This window comes from Dermochelys coriacea, chromosome 3 (genome assembly GCF_009764565.3).
Source record: "Dermochelys coriacea isolate rDerCor1 chromosome 3, rDerCor1.pri.v4, whole genome shotgun sequence".
Lineage (NCBI taxonomy): Eukaryota > Metazoa > Chordata > Testudines > Dermochelyidae > Dermochelys > Dermochelys coriacea.
The window spans coordinates 170,785,462-170,799,157 of record NC_050070.1 but is presented as its reverse complement, the minus strand read 5'-3'; positions in this window follow the sequence as shown (position 1 = coordinate 170,799,157).

Genomic DNA, 13,696 nt, shown 5'->3' with positions numbered 1-13,696 from the left:
GAAATGTTTTTGCTGATATTCTTATTTGGCAGAGAACCCTGCACCCTTCGGAAATTTGCTGTTGACTTCAGTGGGAGAAGGATCAGATCTGATGGTCTAAATCAGTAGCTACAGCCAAAGAGCTCACAGCACTGCTCAAGAAGGATTGCAAAAGTGGCCTTTGCACTCCCCAGTCTTGGGCTGGCTAAGTCCCAGAATAATTTAGAGATGCTCTAAATTATTCTCACTGCCACTGGGCCCAAAGAGCCCAACTGGCAGGTAGGCACGTATGCGTTGTAGGGAAGCCCTGGCCAAGTCCCCTTTCTCTAGTCACTACCTCTCTGCTGGCAGAGTGGTGGGTTAGCACAGGAGCCATTATGCTAGCAGCTCTCTGTCACTGGAGGCCCCTACTAACTGGTGTGATCATCCTTTGGCTATAGTTATGCTGGGTTTGGGGGTAAAAGTCTCTACCAGTGGTGCACAGGCAAATGCAAGCCCATTTTAATGCATCATAAGAAACCTATTAGCGCACAGAGAAAGTATACACTTTGAGGCACCTGTGTGCATTTATTTTAATAGCCACACTTCCTGAAGAGGAAGTCAATGGAAGTTCTGCTTGAATAAAGACTGCAGTTTAGTGTAATTTGTTTTAGTATTACGTTAAGAGCTTAAACTGTTCAGTTTTCTGATTTCTGTGTATTTAAATGTGATAAACACAATTTTTACACTTAAATTGAATTAAAAAAACAGCTGACCCCTAGACAGTAGACGATTTGTGGTTATGCTGTATGAAAAGAGATAAATTTAATTGTGATAAGTAATATCAAAATTGATCAAATACAATTACTTTTCTAAGATGTACTTCTAGCTAACATCTTAAATGCAATCTTGATCAATAATGTATACTTGGCTGCAAGCATAAAACAATTTCCTTATAGGACTTTAGAGGTTATATTCTAGATGACGAATGCCAGGTTGATGCTTTTTTTTGAAGGTTCCAGTGGTGGTGCTGAAGTCCAAATATATATCCAGATCTTGTCTGATGGCTGGACTACAAGAGTATGATCAAGAGAGAGAGCCCAAAGTTTGAAGGGATAGCATTATCTAACATGGAATTTAAATTGTTATACATTGGATTTATAACATTTTCATGGTGGTCTCATCAAATTTAAATTTGTAGCAATAAAAACTTAATTAAATTCACTGCATCAGTCAAAACATTAACATGACAATTCCTTTTAAAAAATTACCACTGACCTAACTGGGCTAAATTCAAAAAGTCAGGAGTGCAAAAAATGATGTTCAATTGCATGCTTAACTTTCATGCACCATGACAGCATGCAGGACGCAGGCATTTGCATTCAATTACAATTACTATATGCACAAATTAACTATACAATTCATGTGTATTTTTGAGCATCATATTGCAGGTCTGACTTGTTGAAAAACAAGCTTTTAGTGTCAATTAAATCAGCTTTTGCAAAGTATTGAACTTAACATTTAGTTCCTAAAAGTCAGTCAATAAATTCCATTCACATGTTGATTCATGCTATGGAAGACCATGCAAACTGAAGTATGTTTATGGAGCCTGTGGGACTTAGAAAATGGATAGAATTTTAAGAAATCTGTCCCCAAGATTGTGCAACTTAAAGACCCTTGTAAAACTTGTTTGTTGCCTTTCCAAAAGCATTTACTATAGATCATATTCAGTTCAGGCCAGCGATGTCATTAACACTATCAGCATTGGTATACTGTCATGATGAATTTAGAGCAGTGGCGTGAATGACAGAACGACAAACAGCCCATTGTATATGGGGGAACATAGCTATCCATTCCTGAATATACATAATTAAATTCCCCTTCACTATTACTATGAAATGCTTAGAAGAACTCACTACAGAAGACAGAGAAGTTCAACTATAGACAGATAAATGGTAAAATGATGCATATGCAAAGAAGTAATAAACTAAGAATCTGGACTTAATTACAGGGGATCAGGTGTACAGGGATAATAAACACAACAGGATTTCTCAAATTTTTTCATAGTGCAAATCTGCATGTTACTGGGAAGTGTATCTCCTTCTCCTGAATACCTCCTCTCCCATTAGCTGTTGCACAACCACCTCCCACTCACTGTTGAATGGAGCAGTTCTCTTGTTCATAATTATGTATAATCCCTTGGCAACTGTAGCAATTGCTTGCATGGAAAAGAGCTGTTAGGAAAGTATATAACGACAGAGAGAAACTGGCCTAGGGAAAATTGTTTGTCTCTGAAACCTTATCTAATGCATAGATATGACAGTGCAATTCTGGGTAAATGTTTTCTCCCCCCCCACACACACTTTTTTTTCCTGTTGTACATTTTAGACTTGTATTTTCTCCATAGACAATCCATCATTTATATGATCTAATAGAGACTTGGTACGTTTCTGGCACTCTGTGAGTGCAGTCAGTTAAGTGTTAACTGAGAGAAATTGTCTAACCGAGAACTGGTAGGTAACAAGAGCATTAGTTTCTGCATTACTCATCCAGAAGCTTCATAAAAGCTGGGAATTGTATTTGCAAGTACAATTTCTGAGTGTCTGGGGAAGTCTCATTCTGTTGGAGCTGCAAGTGAAGGTGAGAGTATTGAGAGGAGCCATGGCTAAGAACGTATGGAACAATACCAATATGTCAAGTGAAAGAGTGGTTCCTGACATAATATGCAAAGATTTAATCTTAAATAAATATTTTAATTGCAACTTCACAATACACGATAAGAGAAGTGAGTAATAAGCACATTGAGCTCAATTTTGCTTTATTACAATGACTTCACTTTGGGTAGGAGTTGCATGAGGGAATGGAAGAGGTTGCTCTGGTCTAGGGAGTGGGGGAAAAATAATTGTGAAGGGATTGCTGGAGGTGAATGGGAGGAAGAGAGACATGCTGGGGAAAGTCTACTGTGTCTAGGGCTCTGAACCTCTAAGGAGTTGGATCAAAAATTATGTGGCTTACATGCCACAGTTGCATGATGATAGGAACAGACTTCTCATCTCATAGTCATGTATATATTGTTCTTATCATTTTATTTATTATTTCCATTGTGGAGGTGTTTTTTCTATTGCAGTATTATTTGGAGTCTCCACTTAGGGTTTGGGAGCCCATTGTGCGTTGTACAAACATAATAGAAAGATGGTGCCTGTCCTGACAAGCTTGTAAAACCAAAGATGTGCTTCAGAGTGCCTTGATTCTTAAATAAAGTAGATCTCAAATATCAAAGCCACAGAGAGTGAACTTCTTAAACCTTTCATCAAAATATCAGTATTTCTCATACAAGATGCATTGGCTCGGCAGGGGGAAGAATATAGGAGACAGAAATGGGACAGAGTTGAAATTGGTTGGATAACCTTCATATTTAACTTACTTACAGTTACACTCAAATATATGTTTTAACTTTGACTTTCCAGGTTCTTGTAAATTTGTATTTTTCGAGATCTTGAGCATTTTCTTTAAGGTTTTTCCATTAAGGAAATTATGTTTACAGTCTTAACTCCAAATTAATTAAGTGTTTTGCCTGGTAATTATCTTGGTCACTAAGTAGGTTAAATCTGATAATTAGAACACAAACATTATTCATGGACTAAAGTATTAAAATTAATCACACATTTTAAAATTCAATTAATTTTGTCAAGAGTGAGAATGAACAATATAAACAACACTTCTTATTACACTATGTCAGGGTTTCCCAACTAGAACCTCCATCTAAGTAATTCAGATGGATCGTGCATGTGTTTCAATTAGTTATGAATAGTTACAGGGTGGGGAAAAAAGAGGATGTTTTAAGAAGAACCAGAATGGGCATATTTAAAGATGTTTTGCTTATGTATGGTTTGTAAGAAGTAGAAGAAGCTTGGTTTTGCTCAGATGGGTTAGTGTGCCTTTGCTTTTACTTCTTTGCCTAATATGAATAGTTAGTGAAGCTGTAGAATAAATCTTTCACTTCCAAAGCCTGGCCCAGCTCATCCTCTGGAGATCTGCTCACTGAGGGGGCTTCTGTGTCTGGAGGCCTGTCCCTTTTCATGCAGAGGTGAGAGGGTGCAACCTCTACAAAACAACTTCCACTTTGACTCTGCATGGATGCTTCACATAGAAGGAGCCCTGTGGGAACACAAAAGGGTGAAATAGGGGAGATGCTGCTCCCTTCAGCTTCATCATTTGTCCTGCATCCAGGTTTTAGTGCAGAAATGTGGACTGGGGTAATTCAGCTTCCACTGGGTCTTTCTGTTACTGAGGAGCCTCAGTGGGATGAAGCCAATGGCAGTACAGCTCCTAGCAGCGCTGTCGGAACATGGGAAGACTAGCAAAGCCAAGCATTGCTGCTAAATGAGGGTTCCTTTCTCCATGTGGCAAGGAAATCACTTCCTCTCTAGGATTCATGGGGCTGGGAGTGAGCAAGGCCTTTGTGACAGTCTATACTATTCCCAGAGAAAATTCTCCAGTCTCTACTTTGTATTTCTGATCTCTATTTTGAATAAGCAAAAATTACTCCACCCTGAGATGGACCCTGCGGACCCTGCACATGCTCAGTAAGAACTTCGGATTTCTTAAAAAAAGGAGGGTGGGGGCTGGCAAAGAGCCAAGTGTTTGTAGGTGAGGCTTGGCAGAATCACAGTTCTGAGGTAAAGGACAACAGTAAGCATGTGCAGTAAGGGGTGACAGAGAGGTCAGTTAATTAAGCAGCTAGCTGGTCAGAACCTACTCATACTGGTCACAACTTGTTTTAAAGGTCAGAGCAGTCAATCGAAATTCTGAGATAATGGTCAAGACTGAGCATGTGTGAGTGAGGAAACTATTGCTAAGAATAGGGAGGTATTTAAAGAAAGAGCTACAATTTAGAATACAAGGCCAGCTGCTAGCAGCACTTTCAGAGTCTGGAGGCTGCGTCTGAGAAGGAGAGAGGCATGCAGGAAGAGTTGGAAAGCCAGAAAGAGAAGCTGAAGAAGAACTGCTGCAGAGAAAGAGGAAAAAAAGCTGGAGCGGAGCGGAGCGGCGCTGGCTGACCAGGAGCTGAACAGGAACACCAGTGATTTGATTTTTAAAAGAAAGCCATCGATTTTTGAGTAAGCTTAATATTCTTTTAATTTTAATTGAGTATAAGTATAGTTTAGGATAGTATATATCATTTAACAAGTGTATTGAAATGTGTATGTTTAATTCTATTTTACTTATGTAAACTTTAAAGGAATTTACTTTAAAGGATCTGCTGTCAGCAATTTGTTGCAAACTGGGCACTTGCAACAACTTGCTTCACTTAGTATCATTTGAACTATATGCTATTGTAGTTTGAATGCTCTTTAACTTGCAATAAGGGAATTTGTGCCTTATTTAGGATTTTTGGATCAGATTGTAGTAGGGATTATTTGACACTTTAATAAAAAGTTACTTTGTTTTGGAAAGAATACTGCCTGTCTCAATTACTTTATTGGAAGGTTATATCTGTGTTCTTTGGTGTTTTCCTTAGCAGCCCGGGAACTTTTTTCTTGGGAAGGACACACTAAGGGGGAAATCGGCAGGCTATTATAGCAGCATCCCAAAATATATTTTTTGGGGTAACAATACTATTATGATCACCACTTTTACAAGACACTGATAAATTTTGTACAAAGTATGCCTTGTGAGGTATCATTTGAAACATCACAATCTGCTGAACATTATTGTCCTGGTAAAATATGTGTAGCTACACTATATGTGAGGTTATAAGATTCTACTGTATGATTGTTAGTGAACTATGTTGTAATTCTGTAAAACCACAAACCAGTTTTCAGAGACAAAGACACACTGGCCCAAGTCAAGTGTGAAAGAGCTATCACCAGTTTAAGCAGCCATTCCCAGCAATGGGAAGGTGTAAACAAGAAATTTACATTTCTTCACAGAGACAGTCCCACCCTCACATCCACAGGAGACTCACTTATCATCCACACCCCAGTTGGGGTAATCCTCAAAGAGGGGAGGGTGGTATAAGAGAGAAACAGTAGCTTCCATTTCACCGCCCCTCCTCCCATCTCTCAGCTCATTACATCAACGACTCTCAAAGAACTGAACTAAGGGGGAGTGAACCCAGACTGAAAAAGAGACCCAGCCTGTGAAATTTACAACAACGTATGGTGAGACAAAACCTTTGCTTTTAAGTTCACTTGGCTTGTTATGTTAGGTATTAGCTTCCATACCACTTTTATTTTCCTTTGTAACCAATCCTGACATTTGTGCATCATCACTTGTAATCTATCTTTCTGTAGTTAAAAAAAATAAGATACGTTTTTATTATCTTAACCAGCATGTTTGGATTAGAGCATGTGGGAAAACTCCATTTGGGATAACAAAAATGGTGCATATATCATTTTCCTTTGATTAAATAACAGACTTTCTATCAGCTTGCATTGGTAAGCAGTGTGCTGGACGTACAAGATGCACATTTCTCGGGGAACAAGGCTGGGACTAAGAATTTGTGGGAGTTATCCTGTATGTAATTCATGAGTGACTGGTCAGAGGGCTCATGTATGTAGCTCGGAGTGAATTGGCATGCTGAAGGCTGCATGAGCGGGCTATGCATGGCTGTTCTGATGGCAAAGCAGTGTAAAAGGCACCCTAGGCTAGAAAGTTAAGGAGAACACGGCTGTTAAACCGTCCAGATTGTACCCTGGGTAATGTCACAGCCTCAATCTCCACACACCCTAAAACTTCCCATCAGAATAGTTGGCACCAGAAGGAAAGTTCCTTGCAATTTTTCTACTGTTGACCAGTCTTTAGATTGTGTATTATTATTGTTCTTATCATTTTATTTATTATTTCCATTGTGGAGGTGTTTTTCTATTGCAGTATTATTTAGAGTCTCCACTTAGGGATTGATTACTTAAGAATCCCTAGTTGTCACTTTGAAGGTTGACAGGTTCTTGCCGCAAGATCACGCCCAGTATTATTTAAATTATTATATAGTTGGGAAATCCGTTGTGCACAGTTGCGACCCTTACACTATAGAAACTCTTTTATATTTACAAATATAGTTTATTGATACATTTAGCACAGTCACAAACCCCCCAACGCAGTAAGGTAGATAGAGATACTACAGAACGTACATCTGCACATCCACATACTCGCACCATCCCTTGTAGAACAACCTGAAATGTTAGCCATCATCTTCCTCATCACCATCACCTTCCCCCTCATCACCAGTGGCCATCATTCTGGCACCTCCCAAGGACTACTTCTCCTTCTCTTACCTTCCCTCTTTACCATATAATGTTGGAGTGTCTTTTTTGTATAGTATATCAATGATCTCAACTTATTATATACGTCAATTCGTTACAATGGCCCTTTTGTGGTTAGGTATCACATTTGTTATTTCTGTCCTAACCAGTTATTTCGGTTCTTTCCAAATTCCAAGTTGTGGTGTCCTGTTAAGTTTAAAAGGGTACAAACTTAGGAAGCCCCCTATACCAACCTACTTCAATGCATCCTCTGTGTTAAAGGTGGCAGCCATATATGGACCTTGTGCTTTAGCTCATCACCATCTCTCTAGGTGAAAGGTCCCAAACATATGTAGGCTAACCTTACCCTTGCTCAACATACAGGATATGGTCTGTAGGTCCCTTGTGTTCCAGCCAAAATATATTTTAATATAAACCTATTATAATAAAACAAATAATCAAACCCATAAGAAAATAAGAAACTTGTAAGAAAAGATATATAGGCAAGCAAGTAGGCTAGCATTAGATGTATCTCATGTACCTGTTATGTACATCAGTTCATTGCCAGGACACTTCTGTGGTCAGAACTTTCCTTTAAACTCTATTTTTAGCTCCCCAAATACTTGGAGTTTTCTGTTGGGCCATTTATCTGTGCAAAGTTAATAGGCCTCAAGCCTTATGCTAATTTGCTGAAGCTAATGTCTCAGGTGGTGGTGATCTGGTACAGTGGATTTAAGAGAAAATGTACAAAAGATTTATCTATTTTTAAGTAGTTATTCTACAGTAGACTACAATAGCCAACTTTTCCCCTATGGGTCAAATGCAAGCAATTACTACACATAGAAGACCTCTGTCTATCCACTAGAATACAGGCTGGAAGCTGACCATTACTATGGCTTCCCCCCCCAAAACCTAATTGAGAGCTCATTCTACAAGTCTACATGACAGGAGCTATAGAGGTATGGTCTCTCCATGTGCTTATATGGGTAAATTTCTGCCTTGGTGATGGCCCCTATGCTCATATTTGGGCACTCTAAGGGTGGCAGCTGCTGACAGGGCCCCATCTCTTAAATGTTTGTACACCACAAGTCCCATCCTGCTTTTGTTGTGCAGTCAAAATTTAGGGGGAGTTCTGAGTGTGCAAAGACTGTAGGACTGGGCTCTAAATATGAAATAAAATCTTAAAAAGTTAAATCAAAGGTAGTTTTGCATAAATGTTTTGTAAGTGTGCTTCCCTGTATCAGAACTTGGACAGTTACACACCTTTTAATTTTGTGAACATGATGACTGTGCCTGAGTCTTCGAAAACCAACAAGAGAGTTGCTGAAAGAGCATTTTCTTCAAGCCTGAATGCATGGTAGGCCTTGACTATTACTCCATAAATCTTTATCATGAAAAATCCAAGGGAAAGGGGTAGGAGAAAACATTGTATCATTGTGTGTGTGCATGTGGTGTTCTTAGCATATGCACAAGGTACCTCAGGTGGAATGTGATCAGAATTCATCACCAAATTTGGTCCACTGGTTGGATCATTAGCTTCCCCGGCTTGGGCCAGGTTCTGACGGAGAGTGCGACATGAACGCTGATCCGTGCCCCTCTGTGCATGCATTAATTACCTTTAACAAGAATTCAGTGTCAGATAGGTTTAACCCATATTTCTCTTTCTTTGTAAAGAATTAGGCCTTACATCAACCTGACTTCGTAAGCATCTACACTTAAATGTTCCTCCTACTGATGTAACTTACCCAACTCACCAACTTAATAACTCCACCTCTGTGAAAGGTGTAATGCTTAGGTTGATGTAGTTAGGTTGACACAGTGTGAGAGTAAATACTGTTGCTGCCTTTCACAATGCCCCACACTGATAGTTAAATCAGTGTAAGTGCTCCTGGTGAGGTCGTGCACCACTAACACAAAGAGCACAATTTGGGCATGCAAAAGTGATTTAATTACTGCGTTGGCTGTACGTTGACGTAACTTGGGTTGACTTAATTTTGTAGTGTAGACTTGTCCTTAGATACATAGATTTTTGGAATGCTGGAAACTAGAGATCCTGGAGTAAAATCCATATGATAGTTCTCAACTATGAACAATATAATAGTAAGAGGTAATTGATTTTGAGAATACCTGTTGTTTGTATTATTGTAGTGCCTAGAGGCCCCAGTTATGGTCCAGGGTCCTGGTTGGCCAAGTTGCTGCACAAACAGAATAGTACATGGTTCCTGCCCCTAAGAGCTTACAATCTAAATGGACAAGACAGACACGGGTGGGGGAAGGGGTAGAACACAAACACAGAGTGAACAAGGGGCTGGCAGCAAATGGTATGGTAATTCAACAATTTATTTATTTATTTGGGTGGATTTAGTAGAAAGCGAATCAGCTACAGGGAAAGGAGAGGCACGAGAGAGACAAGCAGGACAGAAAGGGTAAATGGGGAGGTCTGTAGTAAAACTGAAATAGAGAGACTATGAGGGGAAGGAGAAAGTTGGAGCAATCAGCACAATCATCGCAGGACAGGGAAAATCAGAACTTTTCACAGTTTTGACTGGAATGTCCAGAGGCTCCTGTTTTGGCTGTTTCAGTTTTTTTAGTGGGTGGAGTGTGATTGGCTGCTGGTTGCAATTTTACCCTAACGATGCATGGCAGGGGTGGGGGGTGGAGGCAGAGGGACTGTCTGGGTCCTAGTGACCCCAAAGTCTGTGGGCAGGTGGGTGGGGTCTGTTCTGGGTCTAGGGTGCTGGGAGAAGAGGTGGCCCTGACTGGGACCCATTTTACCTTTTTCCCCAGCATAGCAGTCGCTGCTTTGGGTTCTTCTGTCACCTAGGTGTGGGCAAGAGCCAAAGGGTCTGAGCTGATTTTTTTTTAATATAATTCTTTAGATATAGATTAACTTTCTTTGCTCAGTATTTATCATTGTTTCCCCAGCCTTAAAATGAAATTTGCAAAGCATTGCCATAAATGGATTGAAAGGTAATCTTGTTTCACTGCAGCTTCTGTAATTGCCTTTGTCTCCTTTCCTGAACCGCTATTCTGTACCTTCTCAAAGATATACTCTTCAGGGAACAGAAACAGGCCTCTTTATCCCTACTATGGCAACAGTACATTACAGGCCAACAGAAAAATACTGCTGTCTCTAAGCTCTGGCAAATCAGGGCGCTGGCTCTTTCTCCATTTATGCCAATAGATCCTGTACTTAAGGTCAAATCCTTTCCACGGTGGTGAGGCCAGCTGAAATACAGGGTTCTCCATGAAGACAAAATGTTCCCCTCCAGGCTGTGAAAGACTAGCTGAGGTACTTTATGGCTACTACAGCAGCCTCAGCCTTGCAATAGCTTCTACAAAGCTTCACCCCCTTGTGTGGGAGGATGTAGCCAAATGACACATGCACAGATTCATAAACCATACACCTACTTTTGCCTGTTACATACCCTCTGTGCTCTCGTGGATAAACCTATGAAACTCAGCTTCACAGTGTACAGATTGCTCGCAGGCCCCTATGAGCAGACTTCCCAAATCTTGTCTCTATGCAGTAGAATCACACCTGTTTCCTTGGGCAGAATTTTCTTTTGAAAGGGTATACGATAAAAGTGAGTTAGGGGTCTAGGTCCCTTTGAGGTTCATGGGACATGAACTCCACAGTCATTTAGGTACCTCTAAACATTTTACCCTATGACCTTAATTTGTGCTTCTAAAGACGAAAATCTTTGGGGCTTATTTCTCTCCTTTCAAAAATAGCTGAAAAACCTATCTACATTTCCTGTCATTTTCATACATGGAAAAAAATCATTTTCAGGAATGGGAAAGCTTTTGAAAAAAACATTCTATTAAAAATCAAAATAACAAATGACAACTTGGTCTACTTTCAACTCTGAATTTTTTTTTCAAAATTTATTGTGGAAATTGGCTTCTTTCTTTTCCAGCCAGCTCTACAATTACACTACCCCTCCCGCCCACACACATACACTCTCTCTCTCTCTCTCTCTCTCTCAAAAGGAGGAGGAATCATTCTTCTGTACCTATGTGTTCTGGCTTCTGTGGCTGTTTCCGGGATGCAGGAACATTCACAGTAAAATGTTCAGAGTTTATGAGCAAAGGTTTAACCTTGTTAAAACAACCTCCCTGCCACTTCATTCCCAGAAACAACTAACAGGTTTCAGAGTAGCAGCCGTGTTAGTCTGTATTCGCAAAAAGAAAAGGAGTACTTGTGGCACCTTAGAGACTAACAAATTTATTAGAGCATAAGCTTTCGTGAGCTACAGCTCACTTCATCGGATGCATGCAAATGCATCCGATGAAGTGAGCTGTAGCTCACGAAAGCTTATGCTCTAATAAATTTGTTAGTCTCTAAGGTGCCACAAGTACTCCTTTTCTTTTTGAGAAACAACTAAATCATTTTTCTTGAAATTTTTCAAAATATTCCACTTAAGGCAGAGACTAAACAAAGAAAATTTTGGCCAAATGCTTAAAATTTGTCAATGTTATCAGCAATTGAAAACAGAAGGTTATAATGGGAAAGGTTAGGCAATATTAATAATAGAGTAAATATTTATTAAAAAGATCATCCCATTAGAATGATCACCAAAAAGGCAGACACTAAACTTCAAAAGCTTGTAGGAAATGTTTACTTGTGGCCATGTAGAAACAGAAAGTTTTTAAAAGTTTGGCTTTAATTTTGATTGTATAGTTCAATGTATTATACATTTATTACAAATATGCATTTGGAATTGTGGAATTTGACACATACAGTACTAGTCTATGCCTGCTGGACATTGGTATATAAATACACATATTCTAGTCGATTACATATTGCTGGCTCACTTCTCAACATAGTATAGACTATTTTCTATCAAAATAAAGCTCAGGTCATTAGCTTTGAAGATGAATGAGATTCATTTGGCTGATTGTACTGCCATGGCTGTTATATGCTGGCATGAAGCAAATGCAAGCTTTTAGCAGAACACTGTATTTTCTTGCATAATCTTTTGAGTGGGAGTTGCACAGTATGGATCTGATCATACAAAATGCTGGGCTCCCTCCAATCCCATTGTCTTTAGCCATATTACATGCAATATCATTTGCTAAAATTTCCAAAGCGAACAATATAGGGAAGGAAATAGACTTCTAGGATTGAGGCTGGCACAACTGATAAAGAGAGCTTTAAACTAGGAATTAGGGGGAGATGGATGGGAGATGTCCAGGAAATCTCCATGCCAGATTTTAGCATTGAGAGGGAAGAACACGAAGTAAGAAAGGATACAGCTGTGGGTAGGAGAATGTATATAAGGAGCGAGGGCGGTGTGGATACTAGTCTAATAGGTTATACTGGCTGTAGAATGACTGTGCCTAATAGGGTACAAAATGTGAGCGAGGCCAAACAGGAAAAATTAAGATGTTTATACACCAATGCGAGGAGCCGAGGTAACAAAATGGAGGAACTAGAGCTACTGGTGCAGGAAGTGAAACCAGATATTATAGGGATAACAGAAACATGGTGGAATAGTAATCATGACTGGACTACAGGTATTGAAGGGTATGTGCTGTTTAGGAAAGACAGAAACAAAAGTTAAGGTGGTGGAGTATCATTGTATATCAATGATGAGGTAGAATGTAAAGAAATAAGAAGCGATGCAATGGATAAGACAGAGTCCGTCTGGGCAAAAATTACATTGGGGAAGAAAACTAGTAAAGCCTCTCCTACGATAGTGCTTGGGGTGTGCTATAGACCTCCGGGATCTAATTTGGATATGGATAGAGCCCTTTTTAATGTCTTTAATAAAGTAAATACTAATGGAAACTGCGTGATCATGGGAGACTTTAACTTCCCAGATATAGACTGGAGGACCAGTGCTAGTAATAATAATAGGGCTCAGATTTTCCTAGATGCGATAGCTGATGGATTCCTTCATCAAGTAGTTGCTGAACCGACTAGAGGGGATGCCATTTTAGATTTAATTTTGGTGAGTAGCGAGGACCTCATAGAAGAAATGGTTGTAGGGGACAATCTTGGCTCAAGTGATCATGAGCTAATTCAGTTCAAACTAAATGGAAGGATTAACAAAAATAAATCTGCAACTAGGGTTTTTGATTTCAAAAGGGCTGACTTTCAAAAACTAAGGAAATTAGTTAGGGAAGTGGATTGGACTGAAGAACTTATGGATCTAAAGGTAGAGGAGGCCTGGGATTACTTTAAATCAAAGCTGCAGAAGCTATCGGAAGCCTGTATCCCAAGAAAGGGGAAAAAATTCATAGGAAGGCGTTGTAGACCAAGCTGGATGAGCAAGCATCTTAGAGAGGTGATTAAGAAGAAGCAGAAAGCATACAGGGAGTGGAAAATGGGAGGGATCAGCAAGGAAAGCTACCTAATTGAGGTCAGAACATGTAGGGATAAAGTGAGACAGGCTAAAAGTCGAGTAGAGTTGGACCTTGCAAAGGGAATTTAAACCAATAGTAAAAGGTTCTATAGCCATATAAATAAGAAGAAAACTAAGAAAGAA